Consider the following 6,635-nt stretch of genomic DNA (forward strand, 5'->3'; position numbering starts at 1 on the left):
CCCCCAGGTGAAAAGCTCTAGTTCCATCCATCTGCCCCTTCGCTTTAGTGGGGAGAACTAGCGTGGCAACACTGCGGACTAGCTTTCTGAACCTTCCCCCTTCTACAGCGCAGTACTGGCTGTGTCATCCTACCTTAGGGCTTGCAGAAGGATGTGTTGATGCGCTTACGATATTCTTAAGAAATCGCCCTCCCCCCTAGGTAGTTATTTTCTGAGGGCTTAGCCTCCTTCTTTCTGCTTTTTGTCATCTTTTCTCTTCTCTCCTCACGATTAGGTTCAGGACAGAAAGCCACAGAGAGACTCTGTTCAATCCTATGCAGTTGGGAATCTCTTTGGGAAGAATCTCGAAAGGAGGAACCTGATGTTTGTTGACTGAATTAAATGATGTTATGTTGCTCATCTGGAAAGAGAAGCAAAAACCAGCGTCAAGAGGCTTAAACACCACTGCACACCAGGGAAGCTAGTACTGAACAACTTCTGGGTCCCAAGTATTATCCCAAGCATATTGGCCCAAAGTTCTGTGAGTTAAGTGTTACTTTATTTCCGTTTCACAGATTAAGAAACTGAGGATCGACAAGTTAAATAATTTCTAAGTAGCTTTTGGTAGTTCTTTAATCATCTTTTCAATCTATTATATGTGGTTGCTGTATATTCTAATTTTCCATTTCTTCTCTAGTCAATTTTGATTACTTATATTTGCTAGGAATTGGTTCATTTCCTACAGATATTTAAACTTGCTGCCGAAGGAACAGCTGGGTGGCTCAGGCAGTTAAGCATCTGATTCTTCATCTTAGCGTCATGAGTTCAAGCTTTGAATCGCACTCCAGGCTCACTGTGGAGCCTGCTTAAAAAAAACTTGCCGCATAGCTTCACATCTTGTATTTATTTTGGGATTTTTTTAAACTTTGCAAATCAATTTAATTGCGGCATAATTTGCATATAATAAAATATGACCATGTATCATTTTCATTTTTATTTTTTATTTATTTTTTTCCTATGTATCTTTCTTTAAGTATTTAACCCAATGCGTTACGACAAAGGTCTATACAATCTATATTGTCTATATTGGCACAATCGAACACAGAACTTTTCCATAACCCCAGAAGTTTCTTTTGCTTCTTTGCAGTCAACCCCCCACCATCTGGCCCTGGGCAACCACTGAGCTGCTCTCTGTCACTTTAAAATAGGTTTGTCTTTTCTAGACTTTCATAGAAATGGGATTATACTATATACCCTCTTTTGTTTGCAATTTGTGTGTTTTGGTTAGTTTAATGGTTTCAGATTTATCCATGCTGTTATAAGTACCAGAATTTGTTACTTTTTTTACTGCCAAGTGGCATTCCATTGAATGAATACACCACAATGTTAATTATTGTCCTGTTGTTTTCAGCTTTTGACTTCTATGAATATGTTACATATTCATAACAAATCACCACAAAATTTAGTGATCTATTAAAAAATTTTTTTGTCCTCATTGCATTTTTGTTTTAATGGGTCTCAAAATTCTGTGACAGATTTTTGGTCAAGTTGCTTCCATAAAAAAGTACTGATTTTTAAAAATTAATAACTTAAATCTTTCATACACACACATAAAAAAAATGGCCCACAAAACAGTCTCCTTTCTTTCTGAAGGTTTTATGATGCACTGTTATTATTAACCAGTCTTTTACTATTAAACTTAAATGGCCAGTTGATATAAACAGTTCTGAGGGCATTCTTCCGTTTTAAGACTGCAGGGAGCTGGGGCACCTGAGTGACTCAGTGGGTTAAAGCCCCTGCCTTCAGCTCAGGTCACGATCTCAGGGTTCTGGGATCGAGTCCCACATAGGGGTCTCTGCTCAGCAGGGAGCGTGCTTCTCCCTCTCTCTCTGCCTGCCTCTCTGCCTACTTGTGATCTCTCTCTCTGTCAAATAAATAAATTAAAAAAAAAAAAAGACTGTGGGGAGCAGGTATTAGGGATAATATTCAGTTAGCTTTCTGAGCTTTCTGGGCAGACTTGGTGACCTCACCAGCTCTAGCTGCCTTCTTGGCCCCTGCTTTGATGATACCCACAGCAACCGTCTGCCTCACCTCAGAGACGGCAAAACGGCCCAGAGGAGGATAATCAGAGAAGCTCTCAACACACACAGGCTTGCCAGGAACCATATAAACAATGGCAGCACAACCAGATTTTAAGAACTTGGGACCCTCTTCCAGCTTTTTTCCAGAATAACAATCAATCTTCTCCTTCTGTTCAGCAATCTGGCAGGCACTGTGAGCTGTATGACAATCCAGCACAGGTGCAAATCCAGCACTGATCTGGCCTACATGGTTTAAGCAGCTAAGAAACCAGCTGTTTCCATGGATGGGTCATTTCTGCTGTCACCAGCCATATTGCTACAATAAACATCTTTGACAGATACATTCTTCACATTGAAGCCCACATTGTCCCCAGGAAGAGCCTCCCTCAAAGCTTCATGATGCATTTCTATAGACTTTACCTCAGTTCTAACAATGACTGGAGCAAAGGTGACCACAATGCTAGTCTCCACTCAGTCCACAGGGACAGAACCAATACAACCAATTTTGTAGACATCCTGGAGAGGCAGACACAAGGGCTCGTCAGTTGGACAAGTTGGTGGGAGAATGCAATCCAGAACTTCGAGCAGTGTGGATCCATTGGCATTCCCATCTTTATGGGCAAATTTCCATCCCTTCAACCAAGGCAGCTTGGTTGCATGGTTGCATGGAGCACTTGGCTCCAGCATGTTGTCACTGTTCCAAACAGAAATTGGCACAAATGCTACTATGTCAGGGCGGTAGCCAATTTTCTTAATGTAGGTGCTCACTTCCTTAACGATCTCCTTGTATCTCTTCTGGCTGTAGGGTGACTCAGTGGAATCCATTTTGTTAACACCAACCATTAGTTGTTCTACACCCAATGCGTAAGCCAGAAGGGCTTGCTCCTGGGTCTGCCCATTGTTGGAGAAGCCTGCCTCAAATTCACCAACACCAGCAGCCACAATCAGAACAGCAGAGTCAGCCTAAGACGTGACTGGAATCATGTTTTTGGTAAAGTGTCTCTGTCAGGGAGTGTCAATTAGGGTCACATAATACTTTCTCTTCTTCAGTTTCCACAGGGAGACATTAATGGTGATACCATGTTCATGTTCAGCTTTCAGTTGATCCAAGACCCTTACTAGAAGGAGCCCTTTCTCATCTCAGGAACCTCCTTCTCAAACTCTTTGATAGTTCTTTTGTTGATCCCACCACATTTGTAGATCAGATAACCAGTAGTGGTAGACTTGCCTGAATCCATGAGTCCATTGATGATGATGCTGATGTGAGTCTTTTCCTTTCCCATTTTGGTTTAGGTTTAGTGGTGGTTTTCATGACATCTGTGTTCTGGTGGCAAACCCATTGCCAAAAAGAAAACTTGGTGATTTAAAAGGGAAATATTATTATACCACAGTTTCTGTGGGTCAGGAATTCAGGTCTAGCTCTGCCACTGGGTCTCTCACAAAGCTGTAAGCAAAGTGTTGGCCAGGCTGCTCATTCTCACCTTCACAGTGTTCAACAAGATTCCATTTCCTGATAGCTATTGGCCTAAGAGCCTCTGTTCCTCTCTTGCTGTTGGTCAAGGGCCTCCCTCAATTCCTGGTCATATGGGCCTCTTCAAAGAGAAACTCATAATGTGCCCAGGGGCTTCATCAAGTGGTGAGGATGAGAGTAAGAGAGAGCAAAAATATGAAAACGAGTCTTTTTGAACCTAATCTCAGAAGCAGCATCTCCTCACTTTTGCCATAATCTCTTTGTGAGAGATAAATTGATAGCTTCAGCCCCAAGGGGAGGGTGCTACATGAAGGCATGAGTTCTAAGAGGCAGAGATCACTGGGATCCATGGGAGGGGTTGCCTTCCACAGACTGCAATGAACATTTGCATACAAGTCTTTGTGGGGACATGTTTTTGTTTCTCCTGGTTAAATACCTAGAAATGGAATTGCTAGCTCATATGGACACCTTGGAAGAAATTGCCAGATCATTTTCTCTGGTAGCGGTATCACATTACACTCCCATCCATAGTGTATGAGGGTCCCAGCTGCTCTACAAGCTTGACAACACTCCTACTGTGAGTCTGTTCAATTTTGCCCACCACAATGGATATGAAGTGGTACACTTTCATGGTTCTAATTTGCATTTCCCTGATGCCCAATGATGTTGAGCATCTTTTTATGTGCTAATTGACCAATTGTATGTATCTCTTTTATCAATTCAACTCTTTTGCCCATTTTCTATTTAGTTATCTTCTTATTGTTGAATCGCAAGAATTATTTATGTAGTCAAGTTCCAAGTCATTCATACACACATACACAGTTTGTGTACATATACACAAACATATACATGTATAAATACATATATATATATATATATATATATATATATATATATATATATATATATATTTGTCCTGGGAAATTTAAAGTACAAAGTTACCACTCTCAAGGCTGGAGGACTTCTCCAGGTTATCAACATGTTTAGAGGACTTTTTCTCTAGCTTACTTCTATAGTCCTGAGGATAGTCCTCTAAGCCACCAGAGCATGTAGCAGAAAGCCTCAGTCTAAAGTAAATTGGAGGCAGGGTGCCTGGGTGGCTCAGTCAGTTAGGTGTCTGCCTTTGGTTCAGGTCATGATCCCGGGTCCTGGGATTGAGCCCCATATTGGGCTCCCAGCTCAGCAGAGAGCCGTTTTTCCCTCTCCCCCTGCTTAAGTGTTCACGCTCTTTCTCTCTCTCTGTCAAATAAATACATAAAATATATTTTTAAAGATTTTATGTATTTATTTGACAGAAAGTAGGCAGAGAGGCAGTCAGAGGGAGAGGGGGAAGGAGGCTCCCTGCTGAGCAGAGGGCCCAATGCAGGGCTTGATACCAGGACCCTGAGATCATGACCTGAGCCAAAGGCAGAGGTTAACCCACTGAACCACCCAGGTGCCCCAAATACATAAAATCTTTTTTTTTTTTTTTAAGATTTTATTTATTTATCAGAGAGAGAGAGAGAGAGACACAGCGCGAGCACAGGCAGACAAAATGGCAGGCAGAGGCAGAGGGAGAAGCAGGCTCCCTGCCGAGCAAGGAGCCCGATGTGGGACTCAATCCCAGGATGCTGGGATCATGACCTGAGCTGAAGGCAGCTGCTTAACCAACTGAGCCACCCAGGCGTCCCCCAAATACATAAAATCTTAAAAAAAAAAAAAGATTTAAAGTAATTTGAAGGTTACCTTTGGGCTGCTAGTCCAGCCAGGAGGGGTCAAGTCTTTCAGTCCTCTCGCTGACTCTACTCCTGACTCATGGGCTTCTATCAGGCAAATTGTTTCTGTGTCACAGTTTACTCCTCTATAAAATAGCAGTATCAAGCCTGAGAGTCTAAGGTACAATTAAATTAACGTCTGAAATCATTAATTTTGAGGGTGAGCAAGCTAGTACATGTGAAGATTAAAAGGTAGTTATGTTTTGTTGGTTTGATTTTTACTTCTTATTTAGTCATCATTTAACCACAGGGCATTTTTTTTTATGCTCACCAAATGATTTCATGTCTTAATCATTCTTCACAAAACATCATCAGATAGAATCACGTGGAAGGGAAGGAGGAGGCAGAAGGGGAAAGGGGTGATGTAAGGAGGCGGTCCCTAAGGAGCTATGTCACTTAGGGCAGTCAGAGAACAAGTGAGGATTGAAGGGGAGGGCAGACTGTAACCTGGAATTTTCCGTCTTGGCAGGAACACCACACTTGTCTTCCTGGAGCCTGGTAGCATCACCACACAGTAGCTGATGGAGAAGTTCAGCTATTCAGGTCGGAGGCTTCCTTGGAACGGGGAGCTGGAAAATTCTGGAAGCCTTTCCATTTCCTCTGTCTCACTCTTGAAGGTTGGCACTAGTAGTTGGAAACTATTAAATCACTAATTCTAGTCACCATTTTGGGGGGAAACCTTAGCGTCTCTGTTCTATCTTTTAGAATCCTCCCCCTGCCCACAGGCCTTCTCAAAGAGTCTCCTTGGCTCCTGCTTCCCTAGCTGGAACCTTAATAATACGTGGTTGATACTCAGTCTATGTCACTTATCGGCTTCCTTCAGATGGCAGAGCTGTTCATGTACTTCAAGTCATCATGTGTGGAGTATGGTCCCCACAGATCTCTGTCCTTCTGACGAATATTAACCAGCATTTATTGGGTTCTTATTAAGTCTCAGTCATTGTTCTAAGTGCTTAATATGGATTACAACACTTAGTTACCATGATAACCCTATGAGGTAGATATTATTATACTCTTTATACAGATGCGGAAAAAGGCCCAGAAACTTGCCCGGCAGTGAGAAGTGGGAGTCTGGGATTCAAGCCCAACCAGTATGATTCCAGAGTCTTTAGTCTGCTTTAATGCCCTGCCATCCCAATACAGGGAAAGCCCCTGTGTTGCCCATGCCAGAACATGTCATTGGGTAATACAAGTATCTATCTCATCATCATTGGGTTATACAAATACCTATGGAATAACATTAAATGAGAATTTGTGGGAAAGAAGGTCGGCCACTTATAACCATGGTATGTTCTCACATTCTAGTCTTTGGGCCCTGATTTCAGGAAAATATCTGCAAATGAAACATGC

At 42.2% G+C, this 6,635-nt stretch overlaps 1 pseudogene; it reads right to left on the reverse strand.

Moving 5' to 3' along the window:
- Positions 1-1,965: 1,965 nt before the first annotated feature.
- On the reverse strand, positions 1,966-3,343 carry LOC132010547 (elongation factor 1-alpha 1-like; annotated as a pseudogene).
- Positions 3,344-6,635: the final 3,292 nt, after the last annotated feature.

The sequence above is a fragment of the Mustela nigripes genome, chromosome 2, assembly GCF_022355385.1.
Source record: "Mustela nigripes isolate SB6536 chromosome 2, MUSNIG.SB6536, whole genome shotgun sequence".
NCBI classification, from domain to species: Eukaryota; Metazoa; Chordata; class Mammalia; order Carnivora; family Mustelidae; genus Mustela; species Mustela nigripes.